General features: G+C 32.2%; 1 long non-coding RNA gene across 3 annotated transcripts; it reads left to right on the plus strand.

Annotated features, from left to right (window-relative positions):
- The first annotated feature begins 2,375 nt into the window (after positions 1 to 2,375).
- Positions 2,376 to 22,837, plus strand: LOC112941187 (uncharacterized). 3 transcript variants are annotated; one of them, XR_003246248.2, is made up of 8 exons: positions 2,376 to 3,335; positions 4,326 to 4,423; positions 5,414 to 5,507; positions 16,694 to 16,782; positions 18,868 to 20,317; positions 20,936 to 21,031; positions 21,975 to 22,065; positions 22,685 to 22,837. It is a non-coding gene; the product is annotated as an uncharacterized lncRNA (long non-coding RNA). The 3 variants fall into 3 exon arrangements; XR_011220054.1 differs by having other exon boundaries at positions 20,941 to 21,031; XR_011220055.1 differs by having other exon boundaries at positions 18,868 to 18,963.
- Positions 22,838 to 23,337: the final 500 nt, after the last annotated feature.

The raw sequence follows: 23,337 nt of genomic DNA on the forward strand, positions 1-23,337 counted from the left end.
GTATTATATATATTTTCTTCTTGATCCAAAAGAGTATAAAATTTATTTTTGCAGATTAAAGGAATATATGTTTCTGTTCGAGATTCAACTATTCTTAATTTCGATCAGTATTATTTTTAGCATTTAACATAATACGAATCACAACTAGTAATACTTTTCCTGTATAGTTTCTAAATAACTATTTATTTAACAATTGATCTAATTCAATCTAACTTCAAATAAAAGTTAAAATATAGAGTTCTTACAAAAAAAATCTATCCAAAATGTATATTTGAGTATCATGTAGGATAATTATCGAGTGTACTATTATACAAATATACACCTCATGCACAACATACATAGAAAAATAAAGTCTATGTTTCTCAGTCAAATTTTATTGTTACAAGTCTAAATCCTTTCACGGAGTACACATGTTAGAATTTTTTAATTAGCACTTAGATTGATAGAAATTATAAATTCGGAAATCATGTTTGGGTTTTCATTGATTGAGAACTACATTTAAACATTTGAAATAGTTCCAATTGTAGATTGATAAATGATGAGATTTGAAGAAAGAGAAATGCATTGAAAGACATAAGAAAATATTTTTGTCATATGAGTTAGATTTTAAAGAACTTTGAAGAAGATAGAGAAGATAAGTTCCATTGAATCGACATAATAATCTCATTTAAATCAGACAAAAGATAATCTTTTCTTTCAAATTCATATAACTCATTGCACATTTAATCTAATATTTTTTAAAAAAAATATTTGGCGTGAAATTCATGTGCATTGAATGTATTCGAGAACTAGTATTATAAATATTTTCTTCTTGATCCAAAAGAGTATAAAATTTATTTATTCAGATTCAAGTGATACATGTTTGTTTTCAAGATTCAAATATTATAAATTGGATCAGTATTATTTTAAGTATTTAACATAAAACAAAACACAATTTTTAATACTTTTCATATATAGTTTCTAAATAACTATTTATTTAGCAATTGATCTTATTCAATACAACTTGAAATAAAATTTAAAATATAGTGTTTTTCAATAAATAATATGTTTTCTGTCAATGTTGTATACTTCACTAGTACTCCTTTTTTTTTAATCGTGAACTGTTTTTTAAGGCGTCGAGAGAAGAAAAAATGGGGGATGCTTATGGGAGTCGTCAATCACAACTTTCACAATCTGTTGGATTGCTAACACAACTGCTCCCTAAATTTGGTATGAACACGTTCTGTGTTTTTTGATATCTTATATTCGATTAGAAGGAAAATTATTTTTTAAAATTATTTTTTCGTGTTGCTTTTAAATTGAATTGTAATTATCACGTAGATTGCTAGAAATTATAAATCCGGAAATCATGTTTGATTTTTCATTGATTGAGAACTACATCTAATCATTTGGAATTGTTCCAATTGTAGATTGATAAATGATGAGATATTTAAGAAAGAGAAATGCATTGAAACTGAGAAGAAAATATTTTCGTCATATGAGTTTAGATTTTTAAGAACTTTGCAGAAGATAGAGAAGATAAGTTCCATTGAATCGACATAATAATCTCATTTAATTAAAACAAAAGATAATCTTTCCTTTCAAATTCATATAACTCATTGCATATTTATTCTAATATTATTTTTTTTAAAAAATATTTGGCGTGAAATTCATGTGCGTTGAACGTATTCGATAACTAGTATTATAAATATTTTCTTCTTGATCCAAAAGAGTATAAAATTTATTTATCCAGATTCAAGTGATACATGTTTGTTTTCAAGATTCAAATATTATAAATTGGATCAGTATTATTTTAAGTATTTAACATAATACAAAATGCAATTTTTAATACTTTTCACATTTAGTTTCTAAATAACTACTTATTTAGCAATTGATAAAATTCAATACAACTTCAAATAAAATTTAAAATATAGTCTTCTTCTAAAAATAAAAAATAAAAAAACATCTGAATTATCTATTTGAGTTACATGTCAAATGATTATCGGGTGTACTATTATACAAATGTACACCTCAGGCACACCACACATAGAATAATAATTAAGTTTCTCCGTCAAATTTTATTAATACACGTCTATATCCTTGCACGGAGTACAAGTGTTAGGATTTTCTTGTTGAACGTTTCTACTTAAATACGACTCCTCTCTATGTTATATACTTCACTCGTATGCATTTTTTATTGTGAAATGTTCTTTAAAGTGAGAAAGAAAAAAAACAGGAGAATGCTTATGGAAGTCGTCAATCACAACTTTTTCAATCTATTGGATTGCTTAAACAACTACTCCCTAAATATGGTATGAGCACATTCTGTGTTTTTAGATAGCTTATATTCGAGTTGGAGGCGAAATAATTTCATAAAAATAATATTTCATGTTGTTTTGAAATTAAATTTAAATTGTCACTTTGATTACTAGAAATTATAAAATCCGGAAATTATTATTGGTTTTTCATTGATTGAGAACTACATCTAAACATTTGGAATAGTTCCAATTGTAGATTGATGAATGATGAGATTACGAAGAAAGACAAAATACATTGAAAGTTAGAAGAAAATATTTTTGTTACATGTGTTAGATTTTTACGAAATTTGGAGACATTAAAAAAGATGAGTTCCATTGAACCGACATAATAATCCAATTTAAATTAGACAAAATACAATCTTTCCTTTCAAATTCATATAACTCTTTGCACATTTAATCTAATACTATCTTTTGAAAAAAAATACTGAGTGTGAAATACATGTGCGTTGCACGTGTTCGAGAACTATTAATATAAATATTTTATTCTTCATCAAAAAGCGTATAAAATTTATTTATCCATATTCAAGTGATACATGTTTCTTTTCGAGATTCAAATATAATAAATTTTGATCAGTATTGTTTCAAGCATTTAACATAATACGAAAAGCAACTTTTAATACTTTTCATATATAGTTTTTGATAACTATTTATTTTACAATTGATCTAATTCAATATATCTTCAAATAAAATTTAAAATATAGTGTTCTTAATAAAATTAATAAATAAAAACATCTAGATTATCTATTTGAGATACGTGTCATATTACTATCGGGTATACTATTATATGAATGTCCAGCTCAGGCACACCAACAATAGAATAATAAAGCCTTTGATTCTTCGTCAAATTTTATTATTACACGTCTAAATCCACTCATTGAGTATAAGTGTTTGAATTTTCTTCCTCTAGGTTTTTACTTATATATGTTTCCTCTCTATGTTATATACTTCACTCGCATGAAAAAATTGGATGCTTATGGGAGTCGTCATCACAAATTTTTCAATCTGCTGGATTTCTTAAACAACTGCTCCCTAAATATGGTATGAACACGTTCTATGCTTTTTGATAACGTATATTCGATTAGAAGGGGAAATAATTTTTAAAAAATATTTTTTCGTGTTGCTTTGAAATTAAATTGTAATCATCACTTAGAGTACTAGATATTATAAATCCGAAATCATTTTTGATTTTTCATTGATTGAGAACTACATCTAAACATTTAGAATAGTTTCAATTATAGATTGATGAATGATGAAATTTTGAAGAAAAGAAATAATTGAAAGTTCGAGGAAAAATATTTTTGTCACATGTGTTGTATTTTTACAAACTATGGAGAGGGTAGAGAAGATAAGTTCCATTGAATCGATATAATAATCCCATTTAAATCAGAGAAAAGATAATCTTCCCTTTAAAATACATATAACTCATTGCATATTCAATCTAATATTATTTTTTACAAGAAATTATTTAGCGTGAAATACTCGTGCACTGAACGTGTTCAAGAACTAGTATTATAAATATTTTCTTCTTGATCCAAAATAGTATAAAATTTATTTATCCAGATTTAAAGTGATACATGTTTCTTTTAGAGATTCAATTATTATAAATTTTGATCGGTATTATTTTAAGCATTTAACATAATACGAATCACAACTTGTAATACTTTTCATGTATAGTTTCTAAATTACTATTTATTTAACAATTGATCTAATTCAATCTAGCTTCAAATAAAAGTTAATATATAGTGTGAATACCAAAAATAAATAAATAAATCTATCTGAAGTGTCATTTTAGTTACGTGTTAGATAATTATCGGATGTAATATTATACAAATGTACACCTCATGCACAACAAACATAGAATAATAAAGTCTAAGTTTCTCTACTAAATTTTATTGTTACAAGTCTAAATTCTTTCACTGGGTACACGTGTTAGGATTTTCTTCTTCAAGGTTTCTACTTAAATATGTTTCCTCTCTATGTTGTATACTTCACTCGTATTCTTTTTTTTAATCGTGAACATTTTTTTAGAGTGTCGAGAGAAGAAAAAATGGTGGATGCTTATGGGATTCGTGAATCACAACTTTCACAATCTGCTGGATTGCTTACACAACTGCTTTCTAAATTTGGTATGAACACGTTCTGTGTTTTTTGATATCTTATATTCGATTAGAAGGAAAATAATTTTTAAAAATGTTTTTTCGTGTTGCTTTGAAATTGAATTGTAATTATCACTTAGATTGCTAGAAATTATAAATCTGAAAATCATTTTTGTTTTTTCATTGATTGAGAACTACATCTAAACATTTAGAATAGTTTCAATTATAGATTGATGAATGATGAAATTTTTAAGAAGGAGAAATTCATTGAAAGTTAGAGGAATTTTTTTTTGTAACATGTGTTATATTTTTACAAACTATGGAGAGGGTAGAGAAGATCAGTTCCATTGATTCGATATAATAATCTCATTTAAATCAGACAAAAGATAATCTTCTCTTTAAAATTCATATAACTCATTGCACATTTAATCTAATATTATTTTTTGCAAGAAATTATTTTGCGTGAAATACACGTGCGCTGAATGTGTTTGAGAACTAGTATTAGAAATATTTTCTTCTTGATCCAAAACATTATTAAATTTATTTATCCAGATTACAGTGATACATGTTTCTTTTCGAGATTCAAGTATTCTAAATTTTTATCAGTATTATTTTATGCATTTAAGATAATACGAATAACAACTAGTAATACTTTTCATCTATAGTTTTTAAATAACATTTATTTAACAATTGATCTAATTCAATCTAGCTTCAAATAAAAGTTAATATATAGTTTTCTTACCAAAAATAAAAAAATAAATCTATCTGAAATATCTATTTGAGTTACGTGTTAGATAATTATCGGATGTAATATTATACAAATGTAAACCTCATGCACAACATACATAGAATTATAATGTCTAAGTTTCTGTGTCAAATTTTATTGTTACAAGTCTAAATTCATTCACTGGGTACACGTGTTAGGATTTTCTTCTTCAAGGTTTTTACTTAAATATGTTTCCTCTATATGTTTTATACTTCACTGGTATCCTTTTTTTGATTGTGAGTTTTTCATTAAAGTGAAGAGAGAAAAAAAAGGGGGATGCTTAAGGGAGTCATCAATCACAACTTCCTCCGTCTAATGGATTGCTCAAACAACTGCTCCCTAAATATGGTATGAATAAGTTCTGTATTTTTTGATAGCTTATATTATATTAGAAGGGAAAATAATTTTCAAAAATATTTTTTCGTGTTGCTTTGAAATTGAATTGTAATTATCACTTAGATTGCTAGAAATTATAAATTCGTAAATCATTTTTTGTTTTTCATTGATTGAAAACTACATCTAAACATCTGGAATAGTTTCAATTGTAGATTGATGAATGATGATGTCACGACTGGAATTTAGACCCCAGATAAGACCGACATCGTTGACCTATCAGAGGTCGCAAATGAGCCTACTTACGTCATTCTTACTTTACATAGGTTAATTTTAGCGAAAAATTTGAAATTTTTGATTCTTTAATCATACTTCCTAAACATTCTTTATATTTCGTAATCGTTCATCATCAACCATCTAACAATTAAGAGATAAGCAACTGAAAGAAATAATTCATTAAGTATTAATTGTATATCGGCCAAAATAGCACCAATACAAAGTCTGAACCAGAAAAGGAAAGAAGCGCTAGTGGAAAATGCTCCACTAGCTCAAGTCTAAAACTATGCTAGAATGTAAAACAGTAGCATCCTCGAAAGCATGAGGACCTACCAAACTCCGGATGAATGCTGACGTCCGGATAGCTGCAACAATGAACCTGTAGCTCTACTGTCCACCTGTGCCTGTACCTAAAAGTAGATGTTTGTATGGAATTAGTACACATTTATACTAAGTATGGGTATATGCAAGCATACATCAGGGGCATGCATGAGAAAGAATAGCTCTTTCCTAACAACATGATTTTTGTAAGTCAAGTCAGTGAACTTGTCAAATTGAGATTGGGAAAGTTATGCCATGAGAGTGACATGCATCATTATAGTTATCATATGGCACACAACACATAATATATTCATATAACACATAATATATAACACATAGCTTCTTTCATATTACTTATTCATATGCCATGAGACCTTGTTATCACAGACTTGACCTTAAGACTTTCTAAAATGAGGGCTCAACATATGGGACCTCAACTAGGGAGCCTTCTTTAGTAAACACACAGTCTGCTTCATTCCTTCATACGTATTTCATTTCAATTCATTCATAGGCCAGTGCGAACACCAACTATACCTAGGATGTAGTTTCAGAATTTCATCAGGTTTGTTGTGCAATGATCAGGAATAACCTAATGTCATTACCTGAATCTAGCTCACCTCTTGATTATCTTATCCTAACATCTTCGGTATCTTTCATTTCTTTATATGATTCATTTGAGGCTGGCCTCATTCATTCATTGGAAACGTTAACTTTAACCAACAAAGATCATGTGAGCATCATGAAAATCCAATTTCTCCCCCACACCGAAAATAGGTGGAATCACCGGCCAAAGTGACTCAATCACATGGTAGCGTATATGGAAATTTAACCCCGCGATCCCTATAGTGGCAATATAGGTTCAAAGACTAGGAGATGTATAGAGACCCATACCCGGCAAGCCGTACAGTCTCATCTCATGAGAGTTAAGTGAACCTCCTCCCTTCCCGAAAGAAGACATCACCGCTCATAGCTAGCCTATCGATGCTCAGTATAAAGTTCCATTACATTCAACTCATACATCCTGGAAGCTGGCTTCTAGTATGAGGACATCATAGCTCAATAGATGATTTCTCATATCATTATTAGTATTAAGTGTTTTAAACTCAATATTTTCATTATAGTGTTCATCTAGACTTGTCTCTTCATTATCTACATTCTCATTGGTGAGTACGTATTGGTAACATTTACTTAGGCTCATTTGAGATTTCTCTCATCATATACATTAGCCTCATATCATGATTGTCACCATATTTTTCATTACTAGCACCTTTATTTTTCATAGTTACTCACCTCTTATTACGTTAATGTTTATTTCTTCATTTCATTACGTATATCTTAGGTTCACTTATTCTTGAATGTATGTTAAACTTATGTGTATACATACAAGCCATGGGGCTTCATTTATAGTTCGTGAAGTGATTATTATTTTCCTAAGATTATGTATTACAAGACTTATGTATCTTGTATATATACCAAGATCTTGATTTTTGATCTAAGTAGATGGCATTATTCTTGAATATTTTACTCACGTATGACTTATATATCAATACGGGAGTTTGGTCACGGGAACCCAAATCTTGAATCACTTGGATATCATTTATATTTTTCATTGATTTTATTTCTAATATTCATGACATTAGAACTCTAAATTAAATCTCAACATTTTCATGAAATAATTAATTTTCTATTTTAATTAGTATTCTAAATTAAATCTCAACATATACGAGAAAGAATAAATTTTCTATTTTTAATTAGAATTCTAAATTAAATCCCAATAATTACATAAAAGAATTAATTTTCTATTTTAATTAGAATTTTAAATTAAATTTCAACATTTACAAGAAAGAATAAATTTTCTTTTTTTAATTAGAATTCTAAATTAAATCTCAATAATTACATAAAAGAATTAATTTTCTATTTTAATTAGACTTCTAATTTAAATCCCCTTTTTTATTTTTATTTTTTATTTTTTTGAATTAAATTAGCTTGAATAGGGAGGTTGTGGGTTCGAACCCCCACAACCCCCCTTATTTTTCAATCAATTTCGCTGAGGAGGAGGCTGTGAGGTGGTGGGTTCAAAACCCCACAGCCCCTCCTTCTTTAATTTATTTAAATGGGCGACTGCAGTGAGGTTGTGGGATCGAATCCCCACAGCCTCACTTTTTTTAAAAAAAAAATTCGCCTACTCAAGTCGTGGGATCGATTCCCATGCCTCGCATTTCTTTTTTTTTTCTTTTTTGTGCGTATCGGGAGGTCGTGGGTTCGAATCCCACGCCTCCCATTTTTTTGTTTTTCCTTCTTTTTACCTTTCCCCATGTCGCGTGTTCGATTCCCCACCCCAGCCATATTTCTTTTCCCTTTTTTGCGAAATCAGTGTCCAGGAGTTCGATTCCCCCAGCCTCGTGTTCTTTTTTTCTTTCTGGGGTCGTGGGTTCGATTCCCGCCCCCAACCCCCTATTTTTTCTTGCATTGGCAGGTATACGGGTAAGGTCACGGGTTCGAATCCTGGTGGCCTCACCCCTTTAAAATTTTATTAAATTTTCAGATTCTTTTATTAAACTTTAGTCTAAATTAACATTGCATTGTTGCTGGAAATTTTTGTCCTTCTCCAACAATTTTTAGGTGCAATTTTTCATAATTTTAAATAGCTATAAGATGGTTATTCAATTCACTATACTTCATAATAATGAACATCTCATTGTACACCCATTATACACATAAAATACACAATAAATACAGAACTTAGGCACTCCAAAATAGTGCCTAAAACACTGCTCTATATACGCCCATTCATCAACTTTTCCGGTCATATTTTTATGGTCATTATCGTGATTTCCCGCACATAAACACATTCATATTTAATTTAAACACATCATTCATGCAAAAATCTAGCAGCACAACATACCCATCCTACAAATTCGTTAGGGAGCTAAGGACAACGACATGCGAAGGGGAACAACCTTAGTTTCAAGAGTTTAAGAAACGTTCGAAAGAAAGTACTCTTGGAGAAAGAATTTCATGAGAGAAACTCATAGCTTTATTAATGTTCAAACGAAGAATTCGCCACCCAAAACTCTCTCCAAAAATAAGTCCAAGTTACCTCAACGTCCACACTACTCAACGAACAACTTCTCTTCGTCTTAATGTTTTTGGTTGCTTTGTTTTTCTTAAAATTTCATGTGATTTTTTCAAGCGTGAAGAGCTGTTGATGTATTCTCTAGTATTTGTTGTGCTTGGCAGAATAACGTGAGAAAGATGGAGAACGTGAGAGAGATAGAGAGTTAAGAAGCGTGAGAGAGAGAGAGAACTATTAGGATTAGGAGACTAATTCAAGTAGAATTTAAATTAAATTAATACAAATCTGGTTTATTTTAATTAATGCGTGGAAGGACCATTATGCCCTTAAAATTTTAGATTTTTAATTAATAATTAATCACCTTAAGTACCCATTATTCTTATTTATTTTTTTCCTCTTTTTTTTATAGAATCGTCACATTATCCCCCCTTAGGAACATTCGTCCCTGAATGACACTACCATTACATATCGTAATGCCAATAAGATAATAACTTAATCGCTATGTACAATCAGCCAATAACAACAAAATACGAACGGATAAGGAACTATAGCCTTAAGAGTAGGAAGTCTAACCTCAAGAGTTGAAAAGATGGGGATATCGGGATCTCATGTCAGCCTCCCACATAGCACCCTCCACAAGATGATTTTTCCACAATACCTTCACTGTGACGATCTCCTTGTTCCTCAGCCGCTTAACCTGTCTGTCTACGATCTCAATAGGTACCTCATCATAGGACAAGTCTTCACCAACCCCCAAACCTTCAACAGATAAGATTGATGTTGGATCACCTAGGCACTTCTTCAACATAGAGACATGAAAGACTGGATGAACAGAAGCTAGCTCCACAGGCAATGCTAACTCATAGGCCACCTCACCCACACGTTGTAGGATCTCATATCGCCCCACATACCTCGGACTCAGTTTCCCTTTTCTACCATATGTCGCCACCCCTTTCATAGGAGATATCTTCAAGTTAACCTGGTCACCAACGTTAAATTCTAAGGGCCGCTTTCTGTTGTCATCATATGATTTCTGTCGGCTGTAAGCAGTAGCCAACCTATACCTAATCATTCTAACTTTCTCCAAGGCCTCATGAATGATCGTTGGACCCAAAATGGATGACTCTCCAACCTCGAACCACCTAACTGGAGATCTACACCTCCTACCATATAATGCCGCATACGATGCCATCCCAATGCTGGAGTGATAGCTATTATTATACGAGAACTCTATCAAAGGTAGATGGTCATCCCAATTAACTCTAAAGTCAATCACACATGCTCTCCACATGTCCTCTTATGTCTGAATGGTGCGCTATGCCTGTCCATCTGTCTGAGGATGAAAGGCGGTGCTAAATTTCACCTGCTTGCCTAAGTTTTTCTGGAAAGATGTCCAAATATGCAAAGTAAACTGAGCTCCTCTATCTGAAATGATAGACAAAAATATTCCATGCCATCTCACAATCTCATCAATGTAGAGTCTCGCGTAATCCTCGGCCCTGTAAGTAGACTTCACAGGGATAAAGTGGGCAGACTTAGTCAATTTGTCCACAATAACCCATATGGAGTCATGCTTCCTCCTAGTCCTCGGAAGACCAACCACGAAGTCCATATTAATGGTCTCCCATTTCCAAGTCGGAACCTCAATAATCTGAGTCATACCACCAGGCTTAAGATACTCTCCTTAACCTGCTGACAATTAGGACAGTTAGCCACATAGTCTGCAATATCCTTCTCCATGTCATCCCACCAATAAATCTGCTTAAGATCATTACATTTTGGTGGAACTTAGATGTATGGAATATCTGGAACCATGGGCCTCTATAACAATCCTGGTCTGTAAATCATCTACATATGGTACACACAACCGGTTCTGGTATCTAAGTATGACATCAACTCCCAAAGCAAAAGACTCGTTCATTTTTAACAACACTGAGTCCTTCAGCTCCATCAACACAGGATCAAGATGCTAACCCTTTTTGACTTCCACTATCAGGGATGATTCAGAACTAGGGTGAACTGAAACACCTCTACTAGTAGAGTCAACCAACCGCACCCCCAGTCTGGCCAGTCTGTGTACCTCTTTCACTAGCTCCTTCTTCTCATCCTCAACGTGGGTTGTATTCCCTATGCTCATCCTGCTCAAAGCATCAGCCACAACATTAGCCTTACCTGGATGGTAGTGCATATTCATGTCATAATCCTTCAACAGCTTCAACCATCTGCGTTGACGTAGATTCAACTCGCTCTGCGTGAACACGTACTGGAGACTCTTATGATCCGTGAACACATCCACATGCACTCCATACAGATAATGCCTCCACAGCTTCAATGCAAACACCACAGCCGCCAACTCCAAGTCATGAGTGGGATAATTCTTTTCATGAACCTTGAGTTGTCTAGAAGCATAGGCTATCACCTTACCATCCTGCATAAGAACACATCCCAAACCAACTCTAGATTCATCACAATAGACAGTGTAACTCTCTCCATTCTTAGGCATAGTAAGCACCGAGGCTGAAGTGAGTCTGTCCTTGAGCTCCTGGAAACTCTTCTCACAACAAACTTGGATTTCTTCTTTATCAAGGCTGTAAGTGGGGCAGCAATGGAAGAAAAGCCCTCCACAAACCTGCGGTAGTAACCAACCAATCCCAGAAAGCTACGAATATCGGTGGGAGTAAGAGGCTTTGGCCAGTTCTTAACAACTTCAGTCTTTCTGGGGTCCACTTCTACACCTTGATCCGACACAACATGGCCCAGGAAGGTCAGTGACCTCAGACAGAATTCACATTTGCTGAATTTGGCATACAACTGATGTTGTCTAAGCACCTGCAAGGTTAGTCTCAAATGTTGTTTATGCTTTTCCTTGGTCTTAGAGTAGATGAGAATGTCATCAATGAATACTATGACAAAAGATTCAAGATATTCACGGAAGAGTCTGTTCATGAGATCCATAAATGCAGCAGGTGCATTCGTGAGATCGAATGATATAACCAAGAACTCATTATGACCATAACGGGTACGAAAAGCTATTTTTGGGACATCCCCATCCCTAACCCTAAGTTGATGATACCCTGAACGAAGATCAATCTTAGAGAAGAAACTAGACCCTTGGAGCTGATCGAACAAATCATCGATTCTGGGAAGTGAATACTTATTATTTATAGTGACTTTGTTGAGCTGCCGATAATCGATACACATTCTAAGAGTCCCATATTTCTTATTTACAAACAACACTGGAGCGCCCCAAGGGGATATGCTCGACTAAATGAAACCCTTATCAGTGAGATCTTTTAACTGCAGCTTCAACTCTTTGAGTTCTGTTGGAGCCATAATGATAAAGAGGAATTGAGATTGGTTAGTACCAGGTTCTAAGTCGATACAAAAGTCAACCTCTCGAAGAGGAGGGATTCCAGGAAAATCTTCAGTAAACACATATAGGTATTCATTTACTACATGCACCGAGTCTATGGAAGGGGCGTCATGATCTAAATCAGTAACACTCACAAGATGACATAGTAACCCCTTGGCCATCATTTTATTGTCCTTAAGATTTGAAATCAAGGGGCTAGGACGATTCGGATTGTACCCCTCCCAGACTAACTCTTTCTTCTTCATTAGGGAAGTGAAACCTCACCACTCTACTACGACAGTCCAAGCAAGCATAATAGTTGTGAAGCCAGTCCATGCCAAAAATAATATCAAAATCATGCATGGGTAACTCAATCAAGTTTGCACACATAGTCTTGCCACTCACAACTATTGGGCAATTCTTGTATACCCTATCAGTTCTTACATTTTCTCCTAAAGGCGTACTAACCACTATAGGTCATGCAGAACTTCAGGTAGTATTTCAAAAGTAAGGGCAAGCAGAGGTGTCACAAAGGAAAGCGTAGACCCTGGATCAAGTAAAGCATAAACAGAAGTTGAGAATCTTGCAGCATACCTGTGACCACATCAGCGGACTTCTCCTGCTCCTCCCTTCCTTTTAGGGCATAGAATATATTCCTCTTGGGAGGCTCATCTGTTGTTGCACTCTGTGGGGCAGGCCTAGGCTGAGCATTACCTCCAGCCTGACCTCTGTTCTGGGGACAGTCTATGACCATGTGTCCACTCTTACCACAACCAATGCAGGCATTAGTTCCCTGTCTGCATTCTCCAATGTGAGCTCGGCCACACTTAGCACAAGTCTGCTTTGGACGCTGCATCTCCCCTCCATTGCCCCTCTTGGGTTCGGGTTTTCCTCCTCTAGGTGTTGTATTTCTTTGAGGGTTAGAATTCCCAGAACTCTGTTGCCCCTTCTTGAATTTGGGCTGCTCACGGATGCCAAAATTGTTTCTATGTCCTCCATGGCTGGGACCTACCTGATCTTGAGGCCTAGGCCTCCTAATATCATGTACGCCTATCCTCTTTCAGTTGTTCTCTACCTGCTGGATATGCACCATTAACCTAGAAAGGTCCATATTATCATGGAGCATCGCAGACCGACACTCATCCTCCAGGTCTCCATTGATTCCTATGAGGATCCTTCGCATCTCATCCCTGTTGTTCGAAACCAGGGAAGTAGCATACCTGGATAATTTCAACAAATCTAAGTACTCTCCTCATTCTTTCTATTAAATATCAAGGGAAGTAACATACCTTTATAGCTTCACAAACTTCAGAAAATACTCCCTGACCGTCATAGATCCTTCTTTACAGTTGATGAACACCTCAACCTTGGCCTCCTTCATATCTCTAGGGAAGAACCTTTCCAAAAATGTTGTCTTGAACAACTCCCATGTGACTGGCACTCCACCACATTTTGCACCAAGTCTGTGCAACATCCTTGAGCAAGTAGGAAGCCAGCTCAGCCTTCTCAATATCAGTGACCCCCATGGCCACCAGGATCTTATGCAACTCGTCTATAAATTCCTGAGGATCTTCTGAAGTCTTAGCCCCTCTGAATATAGGAGGATTCATCCTCGTGAAATCTCGCGGTCTATCAGCCATGCTGCGAACCGGTGGTTCTCCCTCTGAACATCTTGCCGGTTGACTTGGGCAGTCATAGCCTGGGCCTGCATCGTGATGGCCTGTTCCATCTGGGCTAGACATGCACTCAACTCCGCATCAGTCAACCCAGCTGGGTTAACTGGCATGGCCACTCCTTCAGCTGGATCCTAGGGTAGATTCTGATTACCCCTAGATGTTGCTCCTCCCGTCCTCAGACCCTTAGTTCTCCAAGTGTTCATTCTCTGAAAACAACAAGGATTGATGTCAGACATGTTCATAACACCAAGAATTCAGATAACAGGAAAAGCACAATAAGATTGGAAGAAGGGAAGTTTTTCCTGCGCATCATGCAGTCTCTAATCCAAGATAGTGGTGCACTTCACTACCATGACTTGGAAACTACTCAATGTGGTTGATGTAAACTCATTATTCTAGGAATTTAACCTAACACTCTGATACCAACTTTGTCACGACTGGAATCTAGACCACAGACGAGACCGACGTCGTTGACCTATCAGAGGTCGCAAACAAGCCTACTTACATCATTCTTACTTTACATAGGTTAATTTTAGCAGAAAATTTGAAATTTTTGATTCTTTAATCATACTTGCTAAACATTCTTTATATTTTGTAATCGTTCATCATCAACTATCTAAAAATTAAGAGATAAGCAACTGAAATAATTAATTCATTAAGTATTAATTGTATATCGGCCTAAATAGCACCAATACAAAGTCTGAACCAAAACAGGAAAGAAGCGCTAGTGGAACATGCGCCGCTAGCTCAACTCTAAAGCTATGCTAGAATGTAAAACAGTAGCATCCTCGAAAGCATGAGGACCTACCAAACTCTTGATGAATACTGACGTCCGGATAGCTGCAACAACGAACCTATAGCTCTACCATCCACCTGTTTCTGCACCTAAAAGTACATGTTTGTATGGAATTAGTACACACTTGTACTAAGTAAGGGTATATGCAAGCAAAAACAAGGGACATGAATGAGAAATAATAGATCTTTCCTAACAACATGATTTTTGGAAGTCAAGTCAGTGAACTTGCCAAATTGAGATTGGGAAAGTTATGCCATGAGAGTGACATGCATCATTATAGTTATTGTATGGCACACAACACATAAAATCTTCATATAGCACATAATATATAACACATAGCTTCTTTCATATTACTTATTCATATGCTATGAGACCTTGTTATCATAGACTTGACCTTAAGAGTTTCCAAAATGAGGGCTCAACATATGGGACCTCAACTAGGGAGCCTTCTTTAGCAAACACAAAGTCTGCTTCATTCCTTCATACGTATTTCATTTCAATTCTTTCATAGGCCAGTGCGAACACCAGTAATACCTAGGATGCAGTTTAAGAATTTCATCAGGTTTGTTGTGCAATGATCAGGTTTAACCTAATGTCATTACCTGAATCTAGCTCACCTCTTGATTATCCTATCCTAACACCTTCGGTATCATTAATTTTTTTATATGATTCATTTGAGGCTGATCTCATTAATTCATTGGGAACTTTAACTTTAACCGACATAGATCATGTGACCATCATGAAATCCAGTGTCTCCCCCACACCGAAAAGAGGTGGAATCACCGGCCAAAGTGACTCAATAACATGCTAGAGTATATGGGAATTTAAACGTGCCAGATCCCTATAGTGGCAATATAGGTTCAAAGACTAGGAGATGTATAAAATCCTAAAATCATTTTTGGTTTTTCATTGATTGAAAACTGCATGTAAACATTTGGAATAGTTCCAATTGTACATAGATGAATGATGAGATTTTGAAGAAAGAGAAATACATTGAAAGTTAGAGAAAAATATTTTTGTATATGTGTTAGCTTTTTACGAACTTTGGAAACAGCAAAGAAGATAAGTTCCATTCAATCGACATAATAATCTCATTTAAATCAGACAAAAGATAATCTTCCCTTTCAAATTCATATAACTCATTGCATATTTAATCTAATATTATTTTACTAAAAAAAATATTTTGCGTGACATACACGTGCGTTGCACGTGTTCTAGAACTGGTATTATAAATATTTTCTTTTTCATCCAAAAGAGTAAAAAACTAATTAGTCAAATTCAAGTGATACACGTTTCTTTTCGAGATTCAAATATTATAAATTTGATCAGTATTATTTTAAGCATTTGACATAATACAAAACACAAACTATTTATTTAACAATTGATCTAATTTAATATATCTTCAAATAAAAGTTAAAATATAGTGTTTTTACAAAAAAAAACTGCATTATCTATTTGAGTTACGTATCAGATAACTATTGGATGTACTATTGTACAAATGTACACCTCAGGCACACCACACATATAATAATAAAGCCTAAGTTTCTCCGTCAAATTTTATTGTTGCACATCTAAATCCTTGCACGGAGTACAAGTGTTAGGATTTTCTTCTTCAAGGTTTCTACTTAAATACGTTTCCTCTCTATGTTAAATACTTCACTCATATCCTTTTTTTTATTGTGAATTGTTCTCTAATGTGTCAAGAGAAGAAAAAATGGGGGTTGCTTATGGAAGTCGTCAATCACAAATTTTTCAATCTGCTGGATAGCTTAAACAACTGCTCCCTAAATATGGTATGCACACGTTCTGTGCTTTTTAATAGCGTATATTCGATTAGAAGGGGAAATAACTTCTTTTTAAAAATATTTTTTCGTGTTGCTTTGAAAATGAATTGTAATTACCACTTAGATTGCTAGAAATTATAAATGCAAAAATCATTTTTGGTTTTCATTGATTGAGAACTACATCTAAACATTTAGAATAGTTTCAATTATAGATTGATGAATGATGAGATTTTGAATAAAGAAAAATACATTGAAAGTTAGAGGAAAACTATTTTTGTCACATGTGTTACATTTTTACAAACTATGGAGAGGGTAGAGAAGATAAGTTCCATTGAATCGATATAATAATCCCATTTAAATCAGAAAAAAGATATTCTTCCCTTTAAAATGCATATAACTCATTGCATATTCAATCTAATATTATTTTTTACAATACATTATTTAGCGTGAAATACACGTGCGCTGAACGTGTTTGAGAACTTGTATTATATATATTTTCTTCTTAATCCAAAACATTATTAACTTTATGTATCCAGATTAAAGGGATACATGTTTCTTTTGAGATTCAAATAGTATAAATTTTGATCAGTATTATTTTATGCATTTAACATAATACAAATCATAACTTCTAATACTTTTCATCTATATTTTCTAAATAACTATTTATTTAACAATTGATCTAATTCAATCTAGCTTCAAATAAAAGTTAATATATAGTGTTCTTACCAAAAATAAATAAATAAATCTATCTGAACTGTCTATTTGAGTTACGTGTTAGATAATTATCGGATGTAATATTATACAAATGTACACCTCATGCACAACAGACATAGAATAATAAAGTCTAAGTTTCTCTGTCAAATTTTATTGTTACAAGTCTAAATTCTTTCATTGGGTAAACGTGTTAGGATTTTCTTCTTCAAGGTTTCTACTTAAATATGTTTCCTCTGTATGTTATATACTTCACTGGTATCCTTTTTTTGATTGTGAGCTGTTCGTTAAAGTGAAGAGAGAAGAAAAAATCGGGAATGCTTAAGGGAGTCATCAATCACAAATTTTTCAATTTGCTGGATTGCTTAAACAGCTGCTCCCTAAATATGGCATGAAAACGTTGTGTGTTTTTTGATAGCGTATATTCGATTAGAAGGGGTAATATTTTTTTTTTGAAAAAAAATCGTGTTTCTTTGAAATTGAATTGTAACTATCACTTAGATTGCTAGAAATTATAAATCCGAAAATCATTTTTGGTCTTTCATTGATTGACAACTACATCTAAACATTTAGAATAGTTTCAATTATAGATTGATTAATCATGAGATTTTGAAGAAAGAGAAATACATTGAAAGTTAAAGGAAAACTATTTTTGTCACATATATTATATTTTTACAAATTATGGAGAGGGTAGAGAAGATAAGTTCCATTGAATCGATATAATAATCCCATTTAAATCAGAAAAAAGATAATCTTCCCTTTAAAATACATATAACTCATTGCATATTCAATTTAATATTATTTTTTGCAAGAAATTATTTAGTGTGAAATACATGTGCGCTGAACGTGTTCGAGAACTAGTATTATATATATATTCTTCTTGATCCAAAACATTATTAAATTTATTTATCCAGATTAAAGTGATACATGTTTCTTTTCGAGATTCAAATATTATAAATTTTGATCAGTATTATTTTAAGCATTTAACATAATACGAATCACAACTTCTAAAACTTTTCATCTATATTTTCTAAATAACTATTTATTTAACAATTGATCTAATTCAATCTAGCTTCAAATAAAAGTTAATATATAGTGTTCTTACCAAAAATAAATAAATAAATCTATCTGAAATGACTAAATGAGTTACGTGTTAGATAATTATCGGATGTAATATTATACAAATGCACACCTCATGCACAACAGACATAGAATAATAAAGTCTAAGTTTCTCTGTCAAATTTTATTGTTACAAGTCTAAATTCATTCACTGGGTACACATGTTAGGATTTTCTTCTTCAAGGTTTCTACTTAAATATGTTTCCTCTGTATGTTATATACTTCACTGGTATCCTTTTTTTGATTATGAGTTTTTCATTAAAGTGAAGAGAGAAGAAAAAATAGGGGATGCTTAAGGGAGTCATCAATCACATCTTCCTCAGTCTAATGGATTGCTCAAACATTTGCTCCGTAAATATGGTATGAATAAGTTCTTATTTTTTGATAGCTTATATTATATAAGGAGGAAAAATATTTTTTCAAAAATATTTTTTCGTGTTGCTTTGAAATTGAATTGTAATTATCACTTAGATTGCTAGAAATTATAAATTCGCAAATCATTTTTTGATTTTCATTGATTGAAAACTACATCTAAACATCTGGAATAGTTCCAATTGTAGATTGATGAATGATGAGATTTTGAAGAAAGAGAAATACATTGAAAGTTAGAGAAAAATATTTTTGTATCTGTGTTAGATTTTTACGAACTTTGGAACTAGCAGAGAAGATAAGTTCCATTCAATCGACATAATAATCTCATTTAAATCAGACAAAAGATAATCTTCCCTTTCAAATTCATATAACTCATTGCATGTTTAATCTAATATTATTTTTTTTTAAAAAGTATTTTGTGTGACATACACGTGCATTGCACGTGTTCTAGAACTGGTATTATAAATATTTTCTTCTTCATCCAAAAGAGTAAAAATTTATTTACTCAAATTCAAGTGATACATGTTTCTTTTCGGGATTCAAATATTCTAAATTTGATTAGTATTATTTTAAGCATTTGAATTAATAAAAAACGCAAACTATTTATTTAACAATTGATCTAATTTAATATATCTTCAAATAAAAGTTAAAATATAGTGTTCTTACAAAAAATTTGTATTATCTATTTGAGTTACGTATCAGATAACTATTGGATGTACTATTGTACAAATGTACACCTCAGGCACATCACACATAGAATAATAAAGCCTAAGTTTCTCCGTCAAATTTTATTGTTGCACGTCTAAATCCTTGCACGGACTACAAGTGGTAGGATTTTCTTCTTCAAGGTTTCTACTTAAATACGTTTCCTCTCTAGGTTATATACTTCACTAGTATCCATTTTGTTATTGTGAACTATTCTTTAAAATGTGGGATAATGCACAAGTACACCCTCAACCTATGCCCAAAATCCCAGAGACACACTTATACTATACTAAGGTCCTATTACCCCCCTGAACTTATTTTATAAGTAATTTTCTACCCCTTTTTAGCCTACGTGGCACTAGTTTGAAAAAAAAAGTCAACCATCGTTGGACCCACAAGATAGTGCCACGTAGATCGAAAAGGGGTAAAAAATTATTAATAAAATAAGTTCAGGGGGGTAATAGGACCTTAGTATAGTATAAATGTGTCTCTGATATTTCGGGCATAGATTGAGGGGGTACTTGGCCATTATCCCTTAAAATGTAGAGAGAAGAAGAAATGGTGGATGCTTATGGAAGTTGTCAATCACAACTTTCTCAGTCTGTTGGATTGCTCAAACAACTACTCCCTAAATATGGTATGAACACGTATTGTGTCTTTTGATAGCTTATATTCAAGTTGGAGGCAAAATTATTTTTCATGTTGTTTTGGAAATAGAATTGTAATTATTGCTTTGATTGCTAGAAATTATAAAATTCGGAAATCATTTTTGGTTTTTCATTGATTGAGAACAACATGTAAACATTTGGAATAGTTCCAATTGTACATAGATGAATGATGAGATTTTGAAGAGAGAGAAATACATTGAAAGTTAGAAGAAAATATTTTTGTCATATGAGTTAGATTTTTACAAACTTTGGAGACAATAGAGAAAATAAGTTCCACTGAACCGACATAATTATCCCATTTAAATTAGATAAAAAACAATATTTTCTTTCAAATTCATATAACTCATCGACCATTTAATCTAATATTATCTTTTGGAAAAAATATTGATCATGAAATACACATGTGTTGCACGTGTTCGAGAACTAGTTATATAAATATTTTCTTCTTCATCCAAAAGAGTATAAATTTTATTTATCCAAATTCAAGTGATACATGTTTCTTTTCGAGATTCAAATATTATATATTTCCTCTGTATGTTATATACTTCATTGATATCCTTCTTTTGATACTGAGTTGTTCATTAAAGTGTAGAGAGAAGAAAAAATGGGGAATGATAATGGGAGTCATCAATCACAACTTCCTCAGTTTACTAGATTGCTCAAACAACTGCTCCCTAAATAGGGTATGAACAAGTTCTGTGTTTTTTGATAGTTTATATTAAATTAGGAGGGAAAATAATTTTTCAAAATTATTTTTCGTGTTGCTTTGAAATTGAATTGTAATTATCACTTAGATTGCTAAAAAATATAACGCAAATTATTTTTGATTTTTCATTGATTACAAAACTACATCTAAACATCTTGAATAGTTCCAATTGTAGATTGATGAATGATGAGATTTTGAAGAAAGAGAAATACATTGAAAGTTAGGGAAAAATATTTTTGTATATATGTTAGATTTTTACGAACTTTGGAAATAGCAGAGAAGATAAGTTCCATTCAATCGACATAATAATCTCATTTAAATCAGACAAAAGATAATCTTCCCTTTCAAATTCATATAACTCATTGCATATTTAATCTAATATTTTTAAAAAAAAAAGTATTTTGTGTGACATACACGTGCGTGGCACATGTTCTAGAACAGGTATTATAAATATTTTCTTCTTCATCCAAAAGAGTAATAATTTATTTAGTCAAATTCAAGTGATACATGTTTCTTTTCGAAATTAAAATATTATAGATTTGATCATTATTATTTTAAGCATTTGACATAATACAAAACGCAAACTATTTATTTAACAATTGATCTAATTTAATATATCTTCAAATAAAAGTTAAAATATAGTGTTCTTACAAAAAAAATCTGCATTATCTATTTGAGTTACGTATCAGATAACTATTGGATGTACTATTGTACAAATGTACTCCTCAGGCACATCACACATAGAATAATAAAGCCTAAGTTTCTCTGTCAAATTTTATTGTTGCACGTCTAAATCCTTGTACAGACTACAAGTGTTAGGATTTTCTTCCTCAAGGTTTCTACTTAAATAGGTTTCCCCTCTATGTTATATACTTCACTCGTACGCATTTTGTTATTGTGAACTGTTCTTTAAAATGTAGAGAGAAGAAAAAATGATGGATGCTTATAGAAGTTGTCAATCACAACTTTCTCAATCTGTTGGATTGCTCAAACAACTACTCCCTAAATATGGTATGAACACGTATTGTGTCTTTTGATAGCTTATATTCGAGTTGGAGGCAGAATTATTTTTCATGTTGTTTTGGAAATAGAATTGTAATTATCGCTTTGATTGCTAGAAATTATAAAATCCGGAAATTATTTTTGGTTTTTCATTGATTGAGAACTACATGTAAACATTTGGAATAGTTCCAATTGTACATAGATGAATGATGAGATTTGGAAGAAAGAGAAATACATTGAAAGTTAGAAGAAAATATTTTTGTGATATGTGTTAGATTTTTACGAACTTTGGAGACAATAGAGAAAATAAGTTCCACTGAACCGACATAATTATCCCATTTAAATTAGATAAAAGACAATATTTCCTTTCAAATTCATATAACTCATTGCACATTTAATCTAATATTATCTTTTTGAAAAAAATACTGATCATGAAATACACATACGTTGCACGTGTTCGAGAACTAGTTATATAAATATTTTCTTCTTCATCTAAAAGAGTATAAATTTTATTTATCCAAATTCAAGTGATACATGTTTCTTTTCGAGATTCAAATATTATATGTTTCCTCTGTATGTTATATACTTCATTGATATCCTTCTTTTGATACTGAGTTGTTCATTAAAGTGTAGAGAGAAGAAAAAATGGGGAATGATAATGGGAGTCATCAATCACAATTTCCTCAGTCTACTAGATTGCTCAAACAACTGCTCCGTAAATATGGTATGAACAAGTTCTGTGTTTTTTGATAGTTTATATTAAATTAGGAGGGAAAATAATTTTTCAAAATTATTTTTCGTGTTGCTTTGAAATTGAATTGTAATTATCACTTAGATTGCTAAAAAATATAATGCAAATCATTTTTTATTTTTCATTGATTGAAAACTACATCTAAACATCTGGATAGTCCAATTGTAGATTGATGAATGATGAGATTTTGAAGAAAGTGAAATACATTGAAAGTTAGAGGAAAATATTTTTGTCATATGTGTTAGATTTTTACCAACTTTGGAAATAGTAGAGAAGAAAAGTTCCATTGAATCGACATAATAATCCCATTTAAATCAGTAAAAAGTTAATCTTCCCTTTAAATTTCATAAAAATCATTGTACATTTCATCTAATATTATTTTTTTTTTTAAAAAAAAGTATTTAGTGTGACATAAACGCGCGTTTCACGTGTTCAGCAACTAGTATTATAAATATTTCTTCAGTATTAAAAAGTGTATCAAATTTATTTATTCAAATTCAAGTGATTCATATTTCTTTTTGAGATTCAAA

Source organism: Solanum lycopersicum, chromosome 3 (assembly GCF_036512215.1).
Source record: "Solanum lycopersicum chromosome 3, SLM_r2.1".
NCBI lineage: Eukaryota > Viridiplantae > Streptophyta > Magnoliopsida > Solanales > Solanaceae > Solanum > Solanum lycopersicum.